This window comes from Mauremys mutica, chromosome 7 (assembly GCF_020497125.1).
Source record: "Mauremys mutica isolate MM-2020 ecotype Southern chromosome 7, ASM2049712v1, whole genome shotgun sequence".
Lineage (NCBI taxonomy): Eukaryota > Metazoa > Chordata > Testudines > Geoemydidae > Mauremys > Mauremys mutica.
In genome coordinates this window covers 90,731,454-90,751,463 of record NC_059078.1, presented here as the reverse complement: position 1 = coordinate 90,751,463, position 20,010 = coordinate 90,731,454, and the positions used below count along the sequence as shown (strand labels likewise).

The following is a 20,010-nucleotide window of genomic DNA, read 5'->3' as shown; positions in this document are numbered from 1 at the left end:
GCCCCCCATCAGCTCCTCCCCTGGCCCCCAGAGCAGGGAGGGAGGGCGAGGAGGGAGGATGCAGCACACTGTGGGGAGGAACAGAACGGGGCATGAAGAGGTGTGGGGGGCATGGCATGGCAGAAGGGACGGAATGGTGGCAGGGCCTGGGGCAGAGCCAGGGGTCAAGCACTCCCCAGCACATCAGAAAGTCAGTTCCTGTGTACACAGCCACAAAAAACTTGCAGGGCTGAGTCTCAGAGCCCAGGTCACAGGACTCAGGCTGTGGGGCTAAATTTAGCAGATCTTCACTAGATTTCAGAGCCCTTGTTCCCACGTGGGCTGATGTATCTACACTGCCATTTTTAGTCCTGCAAGCCTGAGTCAATGGACCTGGGCTCCATGTCTTGGCACCACAGATTTTAATTTGCAGTGTAGACATACACTAAAATGTATAATCCAGCTTTAGCGCCTCAATATGTAGGTTCTTGTGATCAAATATGCACACAACTAACTACCTGCACAGGCATGCATAACACTCATCTTCTAGAGGAAATACTCTGTCCAATGTACAGTCCAAGCAGCCAAATGAATTGGGAATCACTCCAGTGTTTACTTCGGCCCAACAACTTGAACTTGCCATGGACACTTACGCAGCAGCACCTCCTGCACTCCCCACACAGTGAATAGTGCACACATTATTTTATATTACACACACAATTGTGTGTGAGCCAGACAAAGGTAAAAAAGCTAAATGGTGTTGGCCTCTGTATCAGCAGCATTCTAATTGATAAGACCTCCAAGGAGCCCAATACAAAAAGAGCAGCTGTCCAGCATGCATGCAGCATCCTCTGTAGCACCACCAGAGGCTGTCCTAGATGCCTTAGGCATGGCTGGTCTTGGTGCAGCAATCCACACCACACCTGTGTGACACTGGCAGGCCAGATGCCAGTTCTTGCCCAGGCTGCAGGCATTAGCCAAGAACCAACAAACTTATAGCTGGAGACCAGACAAGCTCACCTGTATGCTAGTTTTGCTCAAAATAGGTATTACTCTTATAAGAATGTATTTAGTGATCAGAATCTATGAAATGCTTGATGCATTAATCTCACTTGTAATGTCGGTGTTCCATGCTATAAGAAACATGTAAGTTTTGCTTTATAAAATGTTTGCTCTGAACCTGTGAACCCAGGCACAGGAATCGTCCCCCACCTCTGCCCATCCAGGAGGACTATCAAAATCAGTTGGGCCCTCAAGGAATATCGCAATACAAAGGATTTGCTAATGACCCTATCACATCTTGGAAATGCTATCTGCAAGGAAGTTTGTCCTGTCGACTTGGAAGCTGAAGGAAATAGAAGCCACAGGAAAATTACACACACACACACTTGCTGGCTTTAACCTGTAAATAACTCATTGATTTTTTCCTAGTTAATAAACCTTTATTACAGAATTGGCTACAGGCCTTCTCTTTGGTATAAGATCTACGATACCAACTGACCTGGGATAAGCGACTGGTCTCTTGGGACCAGAAGCAATCTGAACATGGTGTAATTTTTGGTGTAAGACAAATGACCATTTATCACTAATCCAGTTTGTTTGGGTGGTAAAACAGACTGGAGAATCTAAGGGGACTGTCTGACACTCCACAATAAGACTGTTACAGTGATCCAAGAGTTCACATTTGTTCCTGGCTTGGGGAAATCTAAATATAAACACACCACCCATTTGCCATCCTGAGGGCAACACTCACAGTCATGAGTCACTCCAGACAGCATGACAACCTGAGCTTGTCGAGCTGGTTCCAGAGGCAGCATGTATACAATGAAGGAAGCAGACAACAACAACAAAAAAAGGTGAAATAGGGGATAAGTGGAGGTGGTGGAGGAAAATAAGGTAACATGTCTGGATTGCCTGTTGTATTCCTGATTGGAATATAGGATCCTAAGCTACTTGATTTAAAGTCATAACTTGTGTTCATCTAAAGAACAATGCTGTTATAGTAGCATGATATATAGACATGAATTTAATAACCATTTTGAACTGAAAAGCTGAATTACTGTCATATCAACAGTTTAGCAATAGCATGTTGTCAGCACCTGCATCTTATACTATAAGACAGTATTATTTTTGCAGCTATAACTAAGCTACAGAATAAACGCTTGTATGAAACTTGCTCTGCAGAGCCAGATTTGATGAGTGGTTTGCATGTCACTATTCAGAAAGCATCTGTTTTCCATACTTACAAGTAGTCAGCTCAAAAATTGCTCCTTTTTAACCATTTTACTTGCTGTTTGCTCCCATGAATATATATCCAGATGTACCATGTTAACCTAGTTTACGGTTTTATAGTGCTGTCCATCATCATAGTATCTGTGCACTAATATGTTAGCATGTACCTACACACAAACAAAAAAAAAATAAAGTAACTTTTTTGCAATGCTCCTGTTATAACTATTTTTTCATAATGTGCTCTAATTAAAAACATCTAATACTATGCCACAGTAAAATGGCTCTATGAATATATACAATTGTTATTGTCAGAGGGTGCACCTGTCCTGTAGCATTCTCTGGCATTGGAGGTGCTCTCTGCCTCAGTTCCCCCTAGAGTCATCAGTAAGTTCAACAAGGTCTTATAAAGAGAAGAATGCCCCTTCTGAGGGGTATCATGTATTAACCAAAGGCCCAATGAAAACACTAACAAACCTTCACCCCAGCATTTTAGCTGGGAGACAGAATTGGTCTTAATTTATACATTCCCACCTGGGTCCACCACTTGCTGGAGGGCAGATTCTGTCACCTAAGGACCCTTCCCTGAAGTCAGACCTTTTGCCATTATGTGCGGAGAATCATTCCCCAGAGTCAGGGGTCTGTGGCAACCAGTGAACTGCAGATCTGCTCTGGAGTAGCGTGTAGTTTCTGACAGGCTGGTTATCTTGCTACTGACTGGGAGTTTCTTGTCCCTCAGAGTATACCTTCCAAGCCCCTTGCTCTGATGAGCTCTTCTGGCAGCTCCTCTTCTCAGGAGCTTCCAGTCTCTGGGAAACACCCAGCTGAGCCCTGGTAAACCTTTAGCAGGCTCATTAGCAGCCAACTAGTCACCAAGGGATTTAATTACTTCCAAATAGGTCTGAGTTGGCTCATTCTCCCTTACAAGGAGTTGACAGAGAATTTCTTAACCAAATGTTTCATGAAAACATACGTTTTGAGAAAGTTTCATCAGATCCTGGATGGAATTTCTAGTCAAATGAGAGAGAGAGGGCGGGCAGTGGGAGGAACAGCTAACAGTTCAGTCAGGTCTCTTCTAGGAAATCCAGGTTCAAGTCCTGCCTGATTTGGAGCAAGACTTGAATCTTGGTCTCCGAGAACTCAGGTGAATGCCCAGCCACCAGGCTATGAAGATACATACATACATGCATACACACACCCTTTCCTAATGAATATTTAAGTATTTCTACAAAGTGAAACAGCTCCAATAGGAGAGTGGCTGACTCTATAGCTCCCTCTGAATCAGGCAGGGACTTGAACCTTGATCTGCCATATCACAGGTAAGTGCCCTAACATTTACATTGACTATTTTTGGGTGGCGCTCTCTCAAAAAATTCAAGGAGTCTACTTTTCATTCCACTACAGAACAAACAAAATGTCAGCATTTAATGTGAAATGGAATTCTTGTTTTCCAGTCAACCCTACATGACATTAATTTCTGCCTCTGCCTGAGCTGCCAAAATACCTCATGGAAGCTGTAGTTCCAGGTCACTCTTAATCACCTCTTTTCCCCCTATGGGACCAGCTTTGTGGCTGGACTACATCTTCCATGATGCACTGCACTATCTCCCTGTTGCTGAGCCACTCTAATGAATTGTTTCCTTTAGATTTTCCTAATGAAAAATCCCACAAAAATTGAGTCTCTGGAAAATGTTGGGATTAAACCCATTTTCTGATGAGAAAAAGCTTCAAAACACGTCAAATGATCAGCTCTAATTAAAACATAGGCAACCTCAATGAAGTCTAACTGATATTGTGGAACACCTTACTAGAATATATATTAAAACAGCTGTATCAGTACAGCTGTGCAGCTCCAGCACTGTATGTATAGACATGGCCTAAACCACTATTATTCAGAAGACGGTGGCACTATATTGTAAATCTAACAAGATTTAAAATACCTACAAATGAGATTAATATACAGTAAAATATATTTTGCTTTATTTTTATTTACCTCCCTGTCCCAATCTGGTAGTGGCCCAAAGGTCAAGCCAAAAGGCTGAGTGTGATTTGAGATGTGAACATGAACCCAGGCTGAGTTGCCATATGACAAAAAAGATTAACATTAGATTTGTATGGAAAAAATTGCATCAGAACCATACATGAATTTTATTACTCACTCTGCAATTAATCTGCTGGCATTTCACAGCCAAATGATTAAATTTCTGTTTCAATCCCCTCACAACCATCTAGCCTTTAAGATCAACTAAGTAACTAAAACCTTCAGGCCTCAGGGAAAATGTTTAAGACTTCTTCCTTCGTCAATATTCAATGCTACACATATAGAACTGAATGAATTCTGAAAACCACATTTTCTAGGAATACTTGTTTGAATTTTTAAATAGATTTGCTTCAGCTGAATTCACATCCCTGGGTTCACTTTCTGCAACTAACCAAGCAAATGAGTGGACAGAAATGTTCACAAGAACAGCATGTTTTAAGCAATTACAGCAGAATATTCACAGACAGCCAATTTCAAATTCATCTGTTTGAGTATTCAAACCAAAAACTTTATTGTAAGAATTAGGTGTGATTTAAGAGTATAAATTTTGCTGTAATTTCATTAGTTTGTGTACATGAAATAAAGTTTAAAATTCTGTTTTAACACTTTTTGAATATGGAAAAAGGGAGAAAAAAATCCATTCATATATATATATATATATATATATATATATATATACACACACACACACACATATACACACACACACACAGACACACACTCGTACTGTGTATATAATCAGTAGAATATCTTAGGATCTCTCAAATCGAAAGAAGTATAGTTTAAGATGCTATTAAATATAATACAGTAAAATACATTTCAAGTCCCTTTCATGAACCAAACAAGACAGATCAGCTGTTTCAAAGGACAGATTATATTTAACATGGTCAAAGATGAGATAGCAGCAATATCAGAAGTCTGAAACATTGGATCTTGTCTCAGACTACACAATAAATGATATATGTTCACTTGATTTTTCTCTTGAAGATATTCTTGCTGGTGAAATTAATTGGTTGTGCTTGGAGTTTGTTTTGCCTATTGACATAATAACAGATACTAATGGACTCATTATACTAGAGCATTGAGGATTAAAGTAATTCCTTAAATTGATTTAAATTGTAGTGACTTTTGAACTCTGCTGGGAGCAATGCCAAGAATAGTATATGTTTCTAAAAAATTAAGTAAGTGTCAAAGATAATGTATGCTTTTTTTTTCTTTTCAGAATTTGTATACCCAAAGATTTAGAATTTCATTTGGTACTGTCAACTGGTACTGCCTTCCTGATGCTCTCATGGTGTTATATTTAAAAGGACTAAATTGACAAATCATTGACAAATTGACAGATCATAGTGGAAGTTACACATCAGACCTGATTTTTAATTCCATTGAATCTGTATGGTATGGAACTGTTGTTAGAGAAGAAGATGGCTTTACATGGCCTGTGTGCCATTCCATAGTCTTGGGACTGTTCATAGCATAAGTGAGAGTAGCCTCAAGGATACTCTAATTTACATTTGGCTAGCACAGTCAGAAAGGACTGTTCTAGCTGCTGAAAACAGCTGGGAGTGCAAGGGTGTTCCAGCTACATCTCCTTTCATCCTGGCCACACTGGCATACCCCCTTATCCTGGGTGCAGTAAGGATAATGATGTAAAAGGAGCAATAAGACAAGGGGAAGTTGTGCTGATCAGATCTAGGTTGGTGAGAAAATGGGTGGCAAAGAAGCCTAAGTCACACTAATTTGGAATTCTGCAGTTGTGTAAAACGACCAATCCTGTTTACAGTTAACAGCCCCCTGCTGGTACAGAAGGTTGGACCAGAGGGGTAATTCATTCTGCACTGCTGCCCTCCTGCGAGTACTTTTTGAAGTGCAGAGGAAACTCCATTAGCCTCCCACTGGGAAGCTGACCATGGACCTTCTGAATTGTTACAGAGAAGGCAAAAAATAGTGTGAACGGTGGAGGCATGGGAGGAAAGACCACAAACTAGCTACTTTTTCTGTATTTCAAAAAGTAAAATGCTTCAAACTATTTCCTTTGAAAGGGAGATGAGAAAATGGAAAGGAAAGAAGTATGGAGAAAATAGGGAAAATGGCAATTGAACTTCCCTCCTTTATTGTCCCCTGTGATCCTAGCTGCAGTTTGTGGAAATGACTACATTTAGCTCATTTCATATGGATAATGCTAACCAAATTCAATTTTCTCAATGGAAAGTTAGACTTGAAAATGGTTATTGGACCACAAATGACTGGTGAAAGGAGGAGGTAGGGACTAGTATTATATTAGGAACATTTTTATGTTATTGTGTACACAGAGAGAGAGAGAGAGAGAGATACAGAGACTGAAAATTTATTTTTTCTTATCCTTCTACTAGAGGAAAGATGCACTGCATGACTCTCCTCCCCAATACTCTAATAGTAGTAAGCCATGTAAGAGTGTGTGCATTTATAGGCTATTGATGTATTTCTCAGCTGGTTGGCATGCACTGCCTGTTGTAGCTTTTTGATATATTGAATTGTGATGGATATGAATGAGATCCCTAAAGTGGGTTAACACTTCTGAAACAGCTCAATTTGTCAATTTGTCAGATTCTATTAAGACTTCCCCATCCCCCTTCCCCCCCACCCCCCATAGTGGGGAGGCTTCACTTCAATATAGCAAATGTAATCATCCTAAAATGTCTAATAGGGTTTACAAAATAATATCAATTTATCTCCCTACTCAGTAATTTTGATGAGTTCAACTTTCTGCACTTGTATATTTTAACAAAAACACAAATCATGTGCCTGTTACATATAATCTCCTCAACAGCAGTTAATTTGAGGTTTTCATACATGAAATTTCCTGGAATATAAAAATATCAAACATCCATGATTTATTTTCAATTTGTTGCACTAGTTTACTGTACAGTTTAAAAAGAGCAAACATTATCCATTTTATAGATCTTTTAAAAGATTTGTCTTAATAACAGTAGAGTGAATAATCTGCAGGAGAAAAAAGGTTATCCTAGAGCACCCTTAGAATGTGTTTTTCCATAAATATTCCCACCAGTAAACTTGCTAGCTAGAATATCTGCTAGAAAACAATGGAAAATTCAGAGAATATTTACTGAAAAATAAAATCTAATGTTGACATTAAAATGTCATTAGTGGTAGATGATGATAGAGAAGGACACCCAAGTGTCAACTACAATGAAAGGGAAGGTCATCCAATAAGGCCAACTACATTTACTTGGAAAAGGCTGTGCCTTTGTCCACTCCCCATCCATCCTTAAAAAGAAGTTAGGGCTGGCAGCGTCACTCTACTGAAATAGTCTTGAACTCAGGGGAATTCATGGCTCTTTCTGTACCCTGCTTCTTTGCAGGTGTACAAAGAAGAGCTCACTGAGCATTCTCTCCCATCTTGTGCCCCCCAGTTACGAGACAATCCACCCCCAAAAAAGACAGCACACACACAGTAACAGTGAATTAAGTTTTTCATTAAGCACCAAGATTCATATAAAGTCAGTTCTTGGTTTTCCAAAACCAATCATCTTTGTTAGTGACAGCTTTAAATGAGAAATCAGACCAATGAACTATTGTCAGTTTGTCCCCATCACCAATCTCCTAAACCATCTAGTCCCCACCAGCAGAAACCTATATGACAGGTTTCAATTTTAATTTTGGAAGATACCAAGATACAGATCTTAGAGTGATCTTGAAAAACTTAATACTATGACCACCTACCATAATAGCCGAATGAAGAAAGGAGGTCACAAAAGCAGGAAGACATCAGGAAGACATCTGAATGACAGCTCTTATGCAGCTTTATCTTACTGTGAACTGAAGGCATCTTTCATGCCAAAGCCAATGCTTCAGAAATTATCCAAGCTAGTGCTGTTTTTGCAGATAATACATAAAGAACACAATTCTACAAGCACAGATGGTAAACCCATAACTTAAATTTAAAAAAATAGTCTTGTTTTGTTTTATTACCCAAGGTTTAAATTAAGGCAATAATGTCCAAAAGGAATTCCAGACTTATTAAACTCCCCTACTGTTTCACAGCCACACCACTTCCACAGACAGTCACAGATACAAAACATGAAAACTCTGATGTAAGAGTGATGTAAGAGGATCTTAAAATACAAGCTGTAGATCACATAGTCAGCTAATCAGCTACTGACCAAAATCATTCTTAACTGAAGCAAAATTACTAATATAAATCCAAGCTACTGCCGTGACTAATTAGAATGTAAAAAGGTTACACAATATTATCGAATCACAAAATATATAGCAGCAAACAGACATCCCTTTGCTAGTGTAATGATATTTCTCAGCCATTCTTAGAGAGGAAATTAAAGATCAAAATGCAGTCATCATAAAGCAACACTTATATACTACAACAAAAAGAAAAGGTTTTGTGATATCACACTTTTTAAATATAAAGCACTTGGTGTATTTTGAAATTCATAAGAAAGTAAAATTAGGTGGGGGATATTGTTTTAGAAAAAATGTCATTTTGGCTTGGACTCCCCAGAACAATTTTTCAATCGGTGCCATTACAGTCAATTCCTTCCATTTTTCTGAATAAAGGTGACAGAAACCACAACTTAAAATATGTCACCAAGTTTAGGGGAAAGAACAGTTCAACCCTACAGCCTGTTATTGGCCCTCATTCCGCACCATTTAAGTCAATAGGAACATTGCTGTGGATTTAGGATCTGGCCTATACCTAGCAGTGTATAATACACTGAACACAAAGTCTTTGTACATTCTAAGCATAGCTGATATGACAGCAAAAATCAGAATATTTACAATGAATGATGAGAAGAGGCGGTAGGATCATTGTACCTGGAACCCATCATGAAACAGGTGAGTGAGTTTTTTTGAAAGCAGAAAATGTGGACAAGATGACAGGAATAAGCCAAGGAGAAATTGATGGTTGTATGGAACAGGGAACAAAAGGAGAAATACAGATGGAGGAGGCGGCATGGTAGAGGTAGAGAGAGCTTTGGAGATTCAGAAAAGAGCTGTTTCTTTTGTGAGAGATGGGAAACTACCAAAGTGGGAAACAGTTGTATGACACTGTGATTGCATAAGCCTGGAAATGCCTTACTTACAACCAGGGGGCCACCCATCACAAAATGTAAGAAGGCCTTGCAAGAGAAAGTGCTGGATGGCCTTTTCTCCAGCCAGAAGCACTGACAAATCTTGGATTCATAGGAAGAATGAGATCAGACTAGGAGAGGACACATCTCAGGATTTTAATTTCAATAATGTGCAACTCTCAAGTACTTTTAAGAGTAAATTGCCTGTGGTTAACCAATTCCTTTGCTGAGCCTATGTTCCTTCCTTGCCTGCCACTTTAACCTCAAACAGGATCAGGTAGAAGCCAAGTTGCCATTGTCTAGGGCACACGTGTGTAAGCAACCAGAGGTTTTGGAAAGCTCAAGCACTGATTTCAGGTTTCAGGGTGCCTTGGCATTGGCATTCCACATCCCAAAGGAAGGACATCAGATAAATGACCTGAGTCTGGGAGTGTGTCCTATGTACCCAGAGGTAGAAAGAGTAACTAGCTTATACCCACACTCAGTTGATGTGGAAGCTTGTGAGACCCAGGAACTGGGTCCACTTTGTTGTGTACTTAAAGTTAACAATGTTCTGAGATTGTCAAATAGCAGGCTCAAATGGAATTATTAATCAAAGATTAACCATGTGAGATTAGTACAGCATTATCCAGAATACAGAATAGATATATTACCACTCATGATGGACGGGAAAGAGCTAGCCTGCATGTCTTTCTCCTCCATAACTGGTGGGATGGTGACAATTCGCAATCCCTACATAATTCCCAAAAGCTCTGTCTCTTTATAGGTTTTTTATGAAACAAAGAAACACCTTTTTGGGGGGAAAAATACTTTCCCATGGCTAAAAATGTACCTTGTATTTAATTTTTCTAATAACCAATTGAATTTCTTCAGTTTACCCAATTGATGAGGAATCTCTAATCCTGTCATCATTCCTGACAGCTGTGATAACCAGCAATTTTTATGGAGTTAAAAGCATTGCAGAAAACATTTGCAACAATAAGTACCTCTTATCAATCACCCAGTCTGGTTTATACTATACTTCTGTAAATGCTTTATCAGTCTGAGGGGTCTTTTTCCTACACATCTATTTTCCTCAGAAGATAATTATATACAGCCCAGCACTCAATCATATGAAATTCCTGAATACTCACTCACAGCCTTAGAATTCAAACAAACTCTCTACTAATACCATAAAGATTTGAGGAGAACAGTTAATATATGAATGAATTTAATACTAAGCAGGACTAAAAGGTTAATCTTTACTAACAGGTACTAACAACTTGAAACAGACAAGTGACCATGTGGTGGTACTGGGCCAAAAACTGTAATAATGATCAGGAAATGGGATGCTTGCCTAGGTCACAAAATCACTATACCATTTGGCAAAACTCTGAGTAATTAGTAGTTGCCCATAAAAGACTGACTGGTGTTTCAGGTAAGGATTTCTGTGCATTGGCAGAGATGTGCAAGAGGAGCTTGCATAGCTCATTCTTGCACTCTGGTTTGAGCTAGTACTGATAGCATCTCCCATCCATCAACAGTAAATTCATATTTTCTTTTATACAATGCTGAGCCTACTTCTACCTGTTTGCTGCATTCTAAATGGTTTATTTAGTTTATACAGACGCAGTACAAAATAAAATGCGAACACGTTCATTCTGTCTGGTCTCTATCGCCCCCTGCACAAACAGAATGACTGCACAAAGAGGAGAGTTTGCCCATGTAGAAATCTAGGAGAAGATTAATCAAATCACAAAGAATATCCAAGACAAGAAGTATTCATTCACCTAAGCAATGAAGTAGAGCAACAAATTTTTCACACGACCACAAGGTGATTCAATTAAGACAGCTGCCTACTATGATAGATAAAGACTTAAATATCTCCATGGTCCCATATTCAAGCGGAGGAGCTGCCAAAGAAATTTGAGAGGGGCTTAGGAAATGGATTTAAAGCAGCAGCAAGGTGACTTGCAATTTTACCACCTGAAATCTGATTGATTCATACTGAGGATTTCTTGCTGTACAACTTAAAAAAAAAGAAAAAAATGAGAAATATCACAGGCCTTATATAAGATCATCTAATATACACCAGTGCATTATAACTTAATCTATATATTTCAAGAATTTATTGTAATATGAAACTTTGAAATTAAAATTCCTGAGAAATAACCTGAAAACAATGCTTTAGCATGTGGACTACAATTTAATAAAGACTTGTCTCCTTTACAAAACTTGTACCACTGTTTTCACAGGAAGTTCATAATTATGGCTTACTTTTAAAATAATCTGTGTAGAACGATATTGTTCTGGAAGCCTGATGTGAATAATGAAATAAGCATATGATAGAGATCTTCCTCTCTCTTGCAGACAGCTTATAGCTTCATGTTTAGGTGCTTATCATTATCCCTTCAGCTTCCACATCATCCAATGGGCTTTTGTTCTAGTATGTTCAGCAGAATAGATGAAGTAGAAATTCATCTAGATAGAGTCTTCTGTGTTTCCCGGTGTGATATTTCTCTTTCACCATTTTAGCCAAAATATTCAGGGCCTTTATGTAGAGCATTCAGTAGTGAAATGCTCCTCTATTTGTGAGGCTTCATTTAAAGTAGCCTTACTTCTGTGAAAGTACTTGATATTTACATATAGACTAATAATTGATGGCCCCAGAGAAAATAATCAAGCTATATTTCACTTGAGTTTTCTGCTGACTTCATAAATCATGTGAACACGTTGAGTGGTTTATTACTGGCAAACCACCAAGAAATTTAGATTTGTATAGTATTTATTCAAGAGCCATCTGCTCTTTTTTTTTCAAAAAAGGACTATTAAAAGGTAACTTAGAAATACAAGAGAGGACCACAGACCATAGTTGGGTGTGTGCACACATGTGGGATAGTCAACAAATGAAATCAACTCATCTATTTGCCTATTTTTACAACAGGCTACATAGAAAGCACTAGGAAAATCAGTACAAATTAAATTTTCATTCAGATAATGACTTATTTATACTGCTCTATTTACTATCCTCTAAAATGCAAGTACAATATTTATATTTCAATTGATTTTATAATTATATGGTAAAAATGAGAAAGTAACTAATTGTTTAGTAATAGTGTGCCGTAACACTATTTTTATGTATTTTATTGTATTTTTATGTCTGATTTTGTAAGCAAGTAGTTTTTAAGCGAGGTGAAACTTAGGTATGCAAGACAAATCAAACTCCTGAAGAGGGTACAGTAGTCTGGAAAGGTTGAGAGCCACTGCGCTAATGTACTACACCATACACCCCATGGTCCTGGCTGTCTGGATTCCTTCAGACCAGTGGTCCCCAACGCGGTGCCCATGGGTGCCATGGGGCATTTATGTGCACCCCCCTAGTGCCCAGCAGGGGAGAGAAGCCGTGGCCCCGCACCTGCCAGGGACAGAGAACTCCTGGGCTGCAGTCTGCGGGCACTGGCATTCTGTGTCCCTGGCAGGCGCGGGGCTGCGGCTTCTCTCCAGCTTCTCCGGGGCTGCAGACTGCGGGCGTCGGCATTCTCGGTCCCTGGCAGGCGTGGGGCCATGGCTTAAGCCGGAGAGAAGCCGCGGCCCCGCGCCTGCTTGCTCCACTGGTGCCTGGAGCCGGCCCTGTATGTGAGTAATTGTTGGCGCCCGCCACACTCTTCTGAAAGCATGAATGTGCTACTGGCCACAAAAAGGTTGGGGACTACTGCTTCAGACAAAGATGCAAGTGCAATAACAGCATCCTTCTCCTTCATTGCACCAACGAGGATAGTATTTGGCTTATAGAATGCAGAAAGATGATAATCTAGTAACCTGTATCTACAGTTTACAAATGGCACCTACAATTCTCCTATAATCACTTGTGGTGGGATCAACTGCAGGTAAAAAATGATAAATTTTAAGCTCTCTCGCTTTAAGTTTAAGCCACATGCCAAAATGCATAATTCTATGCAGTGTCTGTCCTTGCCTACTCACTTAGCCTCGTTAGTAAGACAAGAATATAAAAGTAAGTTTTACCATTGAAACATTAGATCCTAATTAAGCAAGCCTTTTCTTTCTTAAGGGGAGATCAAAGGAGAAAATGGAAAGGAGAGAGAGACACCTCACTTATACATTCTGTCCAGTGTCCATTAAATCTTGACTGTGGCACAGATTCTAATACTGTATGACCAATAATCTTTTCTGTTCACAATATTTAATGCTTCTAACAATTCCATATGGTCAGTTCCTACAAATTTAGTAAAACTACAAGTTTATACTATATAATGGTACAATATTGCTAGTGCATATACAAACAATACCACTGTTGGTACACTGTTATTAATATCCCTTTTATGTTTAACTAAGCTATAGTAGCTAATCAAATAAAACAACACTAGCATGACTAACTGTCCTAGTTTCTTAGATGCTTGCAGTGTTGTTGCAGCTGTGTTAGTCCCAGAATATTAGAGAGACAAAGTGGGTGAGGTATTAATATCTTTTGTTGGACCAACTTCTGTTGGTGAAAGAGACATGTATTTGAGCTACACAGATCTGAAGAAGAGCTCTGAATAGCTCGAAAGCTTGTCCCTTTCACCAACAGAACATGGTCCAATAAAAAAATATTACTTCATGCACTTTCTGTCTCTCTAGTTTCCTAGACACTACCCAAATTCCCCCTTAATCTCCCCCAAATCTACCAAACCTTCCCAAAGCCATCTAAATTCTACAAATTGGGTGGAGGGAGCGGGGTGAAACCTTCCCCAGCACAATGCTGCATATTTTATTTTTTGTGTACCACCTGTCTTCAGTATCTACCAAGTCATTCTGCCACCAACAGTGGGAGCCAGAGAGAAATGAGAACTGGAAAATGTTTTAATACTCAGCCAAAGTGAGAGGATTGAGCCAAATCACCAAGCTAATGATCACTGATGACTCTAGCCCAGGAGTTAAAGGCAGCACTTCGATAACTTGACAGATGTTAGGGTTTTCTGAAGTCTGAATTATGTTCACACAGAATAAATCATTCCTACATGACATGCCTTCTAATCAGCCATGTCACAAAATGAAGGAGTCATTGCAGGGCACGCACTGCTGCTGAAATATACAGTTCAGCTTCAGAGAATAACTGAAGGAAAAGCAACTGAAAAGAAGAAGGTAAGCAGCAAAAGAAAAAAAGGCTAACTCAAGGAAGAAGATTGAGGTGGGGGGGGACAACCTTCAAAATAACTGAAAATATTTGGATGCATACATGCCAAAAATGCACATCTGATTTTCACACTCAGTTACCTTGACTAGTGCAGAAAATGGCATTTGCCTTCACAAATGGCAATATAATTGCCTAACAGTCAGGCTGCATGTGAAAATGCTCAATTCACATGTGCCATTATATTAATCACAGGCAAATTAGAAATGGTCTTGCATCCACAGCTGCATATATGCCATTTTGAAAACCTATTTTCCTCAGATTTAGCTATTCAGTAAAGAAAGGACATGATCAAAAAAAGGAAAGAAAATAGCATAAGATAATGGTAGAGCTGAATCCACCCATCTTGGGTCTCTCCTATCCTGGTACCAACACTGCAAATAACATAGCAGTTAGTCACAGAAGTACCTATTACGTTATCCCAACAGTTTGTTGCTCACCTGCCACTTTGTTCATCTTATTCTACCAATTTAGCCATCCTGCATGCCTGTGAATCCCAGCTGCTACTGCTCACTTAAATTAAAAATGATTTTTGCTGAATTTTTTTAATAAATCTTCTATTCTAGTTGTGCTCCTTAACTAAGATTTCTGTAGAATATCCAAAATAATGGCCCATTTCTGCCAAGAAGGCACTGGGAGGAAATAAATATTTCTCTTTGCAATTTTTAGTTGAATATACATAGGAAAATAGTGCAGTTCTGCCCCTGAAGCGATCACAGATGCTTTGAACTTTTTATACAAACATATAAAAAAATCATTCAGTTATAAAAACTGAAGTGTTCATCCCATGTCTCCAAAAAGAGGAGGAGATAAAACCTTCACAGTTCTGGGATTCACTTTCTGCTTGCCTCTGTCACAGTTCCTAGGCTGCTGACAAGTGCCTCCTACTGGATGGACATTGAAAAATCCATCTGCCCAAGCAGAGGTCTCTGTGACACAACTAGTGTTTAGCAGTCCTATTGTATTGATGGGGCTCTTGGCTCTCACTCACTTAGGCCCTTTTGTACATTCTCAGATTCCCTAACCCAGAAAGGGGTAAAGAGTAATGGTACCAGCTACCTAATCGGTTCTCCTCAAGGCCTGCCGAACCTATCTTACCAAGCATAGGAGGAGCTAGTCAATGGCCTTCCTGAGGGCAGTTCCCCTGACAGCTTCCAGGAGTCTCCTTCGGGAACTGTAAGCTCACCACCTGACAGAACAAGGAGTAATGGTCTCAAGTTGCAGTGTGGGAGGTTTAGGTTGGCTATTAGGAAAAACTTTTTCACTAGGAGGGTGGTGAAGCACTGGAATGGGTTACCTAGGGAGATGGTGGAATCTCCTTCCTTAGAGGTTTTTAAGGTCAGGCTTGACAAAGCCCTGGCTGGGATGATTTAGTTGGGAATTGGTCCTGCTTTGAGAAGGAGGTTGGACTAGATGACCTCATGAGGTCCCTTCCAACCCTGATATTCTATGATTCTATGACCACCTGCTCTATCCCAGCTGCCCAGCAACTGCTGCAAACATCCTGCTTTTAAGCCCTTATTCCATTTTTAACATGATTGCCAGCCTTGTCCACAACAGCTCTTTAAACCCTGCACCAGTGATGAAGGGGTTATACATGCCATCACAGCCTTATGTTGTATTTACTGCTAGTCTACAAATTAATAATAGTTGTGACGATAATCATTCACTTTGACTTCTGAACTGGAGGTGGCACAGGCTGGGAAGGGTGGGTACCCCAGTCCATGAAAAGGAGCAAATTTGCCTTGCTATTAACCATCCTGAAGACTAATGATGTTGGGAATAGGGTTAGTTGCATGCCTAAGACTTCCAGACACTAACCTCAGAAGACCTCAGGAGGCCCCCAGAGAAAGGGGAGCAGATTTCTTGGAGAAAGAGACTCTTGGTTTATTATTTCATGTTGAAACCATGTGAAGCTAAGCTGTGTTTAATTCTATAAATCCTACATGTCATCAGGCAGCAGTTTTGTCTTTAGGGTTTTCAAGTTTTATCAGTTAATGCCCATGAACTGAACCAATAAATATTAGCCATAGCCCAGAAATCCAAACCACTAGGTTCTGTGCACAGAGTATCACATATCAACATTTCATAATTTCTACAAAGGCTCTTTAGCATTCATCTTGGTGTTAATTACATCCAAAAGAAATGTATAACTATCCTCAGACTTTTACCTAAAAATTATTCAACCACTGATTCAAAACACAGATTTTCAGGTAGGGTGGCTTAGTTTGACTTTATTTGAAAATATAAAATCTACTCTTTTTTAAAATGTCATTTTAGAGTTATAATTCTTTGCACTTAAAAGCACATTTATCAAGGATCTCAGAATGATTCACAGTTCTTAGCATGATTATTGATAAGCATTTATATAGAAACATAAGATCTACATGATGTTTTACAAATAGACAACATATCAGTAAAATGCTAGTCACTGGCCCAAGGTAAACAAACATTGTAACATCCTTTGTACGCCTCTTAGACACATGGCTAAATGGAGACACAAAGGCTTATGTGACTTGCCCAGGGTGAGTGAGAGGCAGGCAGGACACATAACCTAGGAGTCCGGACAACTAGTCCCCTCTTCTAACCATCAGAAAAATCTCTCAACATTATATGGATGTCTATAACAAAATTATAGTAATATCTCCAGGGGCTGCAACCAAGTACATCACACAAAAAATGCAATGCCATATGGCCAGAAAACTGTAACTAATTTACAAATCATGATTTTGTAAAATAATTATTTCAGCTATATTGTTGCATTGTTATTCCTTTATTCCCTGACATCCCTGGTTTTCATCTGATCAGGTTAAACAAAGCAAGACAGATTACTCCAGAGACCTAGGCTATTTATCATCAGTATTTTAACAGTCTGAACACTATTATCTGCATTAGCTTAGCCAAAATGTAATTAAAAAAAAAACACTTAACAAAAACAGTTTTAAAAGCTTCCCTTAAAGATACTGAGCAAAACCAGAAATTGTTAAAGGATTCAGTACATCAGTTCTTCTTCTAAAAGCATTCCCAATAATAGCAAAAATAACCTCCTTTCAATACATTTCCTCTTCTGAGTCTTTACAAAATATTAACTGCATTATGGTGAAAGAAAGCCTTTTTATCTTTGGCAAGGTAGCAAAGTACCTTCAAAATTAATTATACTCTGTTGCTAAATTTAACATACATCTACAGCATTTATATTTATTTTACAACCTTATTTTTTCCCACACTGCCATTTAAAGAGAGTAGGATTGAGGGGCAACTTTGGGAAATACACAGGAGATATTCTTCAGGGAAGAGAATGCACCTGGTTTCCCAAGGTTGAGGGTATTGGAATCTAGCTTAATTTGTACCATCAGTACCAACTGATTGCCTAAGCTTTAATGATATGCCTCCTAGAGAAGTACTATCCTGCTCTAAATGATGAGGGCCCTGGATACATGTCAGGGGGGCAGGGAAGGTAATGAAATAGAATAATAGTGTATGTAATGAAATCAGTAATGTTTTACATAAAAGGAAAGGCTGAAAGGGCTGGAATCCAGAATAGGTGGAATAGTTAAGTATTTATACAAGGAGCTCAACTTAATTTGGTTTAAAACTAGAGATATTCAAGGGCAAATACTCCCATAGCAAATAAAAACATTTGAGACCAGGGATCTCAGACTTGACAGCCCACCTTACAAGCACTCCTTCAGCTTCAGCGTTCCCAACTCCCAAGCACATCATTGCTACAGTTCCTAGACAAATTTCAATTGCATACAAAGTGTCCCTGGCTCTCTAGAGAATGCCACCATCAAAGTCAGGGTCCAAAAACAGAGCAACATCATCTCAGACCTAGGTGCAAACAGAGTATACTGTTCTCTGAGAGAAAGGGATTCTCTCTCTGGTATAAAGCCTTCCTGTTAAAAAGATGGGTTTCTTAATGAGACCTCAGTAGTCAGCCCCTCCCTCCCAGGGCTTACAGTCTGTAAAACCACTTCAGGGTACTAAAGGTATTTTCCTTCCCCTTTCTATTAAGCATATTAACTCCTCCTCCACTTACCAGGTAAGGGTATAAACACCCCCGTCATATAAAGGAATAATGGAAACTCTAAATGCAGCCTGAAGTCAAGTTTAGGCAAATGAGTTAATGGGGAGAATGATCTTCAAATGTACTATTTAAATGTATTCATCTGGATTTTTAAAGTCTGCCTCTATCAGATCTGGTCCCAATAGGGTCCTGGTGCCTATATGCATGAGTAAGGGTCAGCAGCATCAGGACTTTCTTTTTTTAAAAAGCATTTCAGTTCTTTATATACCAAAAACCAACAGTGATTCTGCTCACTAAAGAAGAACAATGTGATACTGAAAGAGCAGTATTTAGGCATAATTCCTATTGATATCAAAACCACAGAAGATGGGATTACACAAAGATTTACAGAAAAATTAAAAGGCATCATCTTCATCAGAACTAGAATTAGAAACTTGAGAAAGTTGTCACCATCATTATCAGACAGAGCTATTTAAACCTTAACTTTGTTTACAAAAATATTTTAGAATGAAGGAAGGTCTGTTTACCTTGTGAATTCTAGAACTGCTGGGGAACTGGAAGGATTGCTGATAGACTGAGTAGGAGCCCCAGCTGGGTTTGTGGTACTAACTAGATTTAACTAAAGCTTTTAACTGAATTGCTTTACTCTTCTTCTGGGCTGTCTTACTGCTCACTCCTCTTATCAGACTCTGCTGTATCCAGCTTCTATGAGCCATAAGAAACACTCTCATCAGAAGCCTAAACAAAGCCTGGGGACACAGCCCTGCTGTGAGTAGGATATAAATTTGTGTTTTGAGGAAGCTCATATAAGTGACATTTTGATAATTGTGCTTGCACTATAGACTGACTAAATGAAAGGTGTGGCTTGACCAGTTGTCAGTAGTTACTACTATAGGAAGGGTACAACAAATTGTCCATTGTAATTTTTTTTCACATACACTCATTCAGTTTGGGGTGGAAATTTCCATATTTGGTCCCTGTTCAAAGATGAAATTTTGAGCAAAATCCTTTGCAATAATTTGAGTTACAAGAGTAACAAAAATAAGTTTTCCTAACAAAAATACTTTCTTTTTTGGAGTAAGTGTTTGCATATGAAAGTGAAGGAATGTGAGCAAGTAGCATATCCACCATGTTCCAAAATGACAGATGTGTACATTCAAAACTCACCCTTTTCTTGAGACCCAGCTTTAATGAGCTACCACACAGTCATAACAGAACAGCCATCAAACCTCTTTTGCAAATTTAACTGTTCCCCCCTGAGATTAGCATAGACTAACGTCATCTGGTTAGAGGCCTATTCCTATAGTCAGTGTGAGTTAACAAGCTGCACCTGCCACAGTGAGTCAGCAAAACTCAGCTCCCTCCAGGGTTCCAGCTCCTGCTAACCCACTTTATCAGTGTACTCAAGCACTCCATTAGAGAATAATTCAAGGGAATAAGTTAAACAACTGGACTTTTAAATAAGACCCTTGATATA

General features: G+C 39.1%; 1 long non-coding RNA gene across 3 annotated transcripts in view; it reads right to left on the bottom strand.

Moving 5' to 3' along the window:
• Positions 1 to 19,780, bottom strand: part of LOC123373868 — a 153,958-nt gene extending 134,178 nt beyond the window's left edge. For 2 of the 3 annotated variants that reach the window (XR_006580902.1, XR_006580904.1), the window contains exons 1-2: positions 19,701 to 19,780; positions 2,226 to 2,378 (exon numbers count right to left, since the gene is read on the bottom strand). This is a non-coding gene — a long non-coding RNA (uncharacterized LOC123373868). The remainder of the gene's footprint in view (positions 1 to 2,225; positions 2,379 to 19,700) is intronic. The other variant, XR_006580903.1, reaches the window with a different exon arrangement.
• Between the last annotated feature and the right edge of the window lie 230 nt (positions 19,781 to 20,010).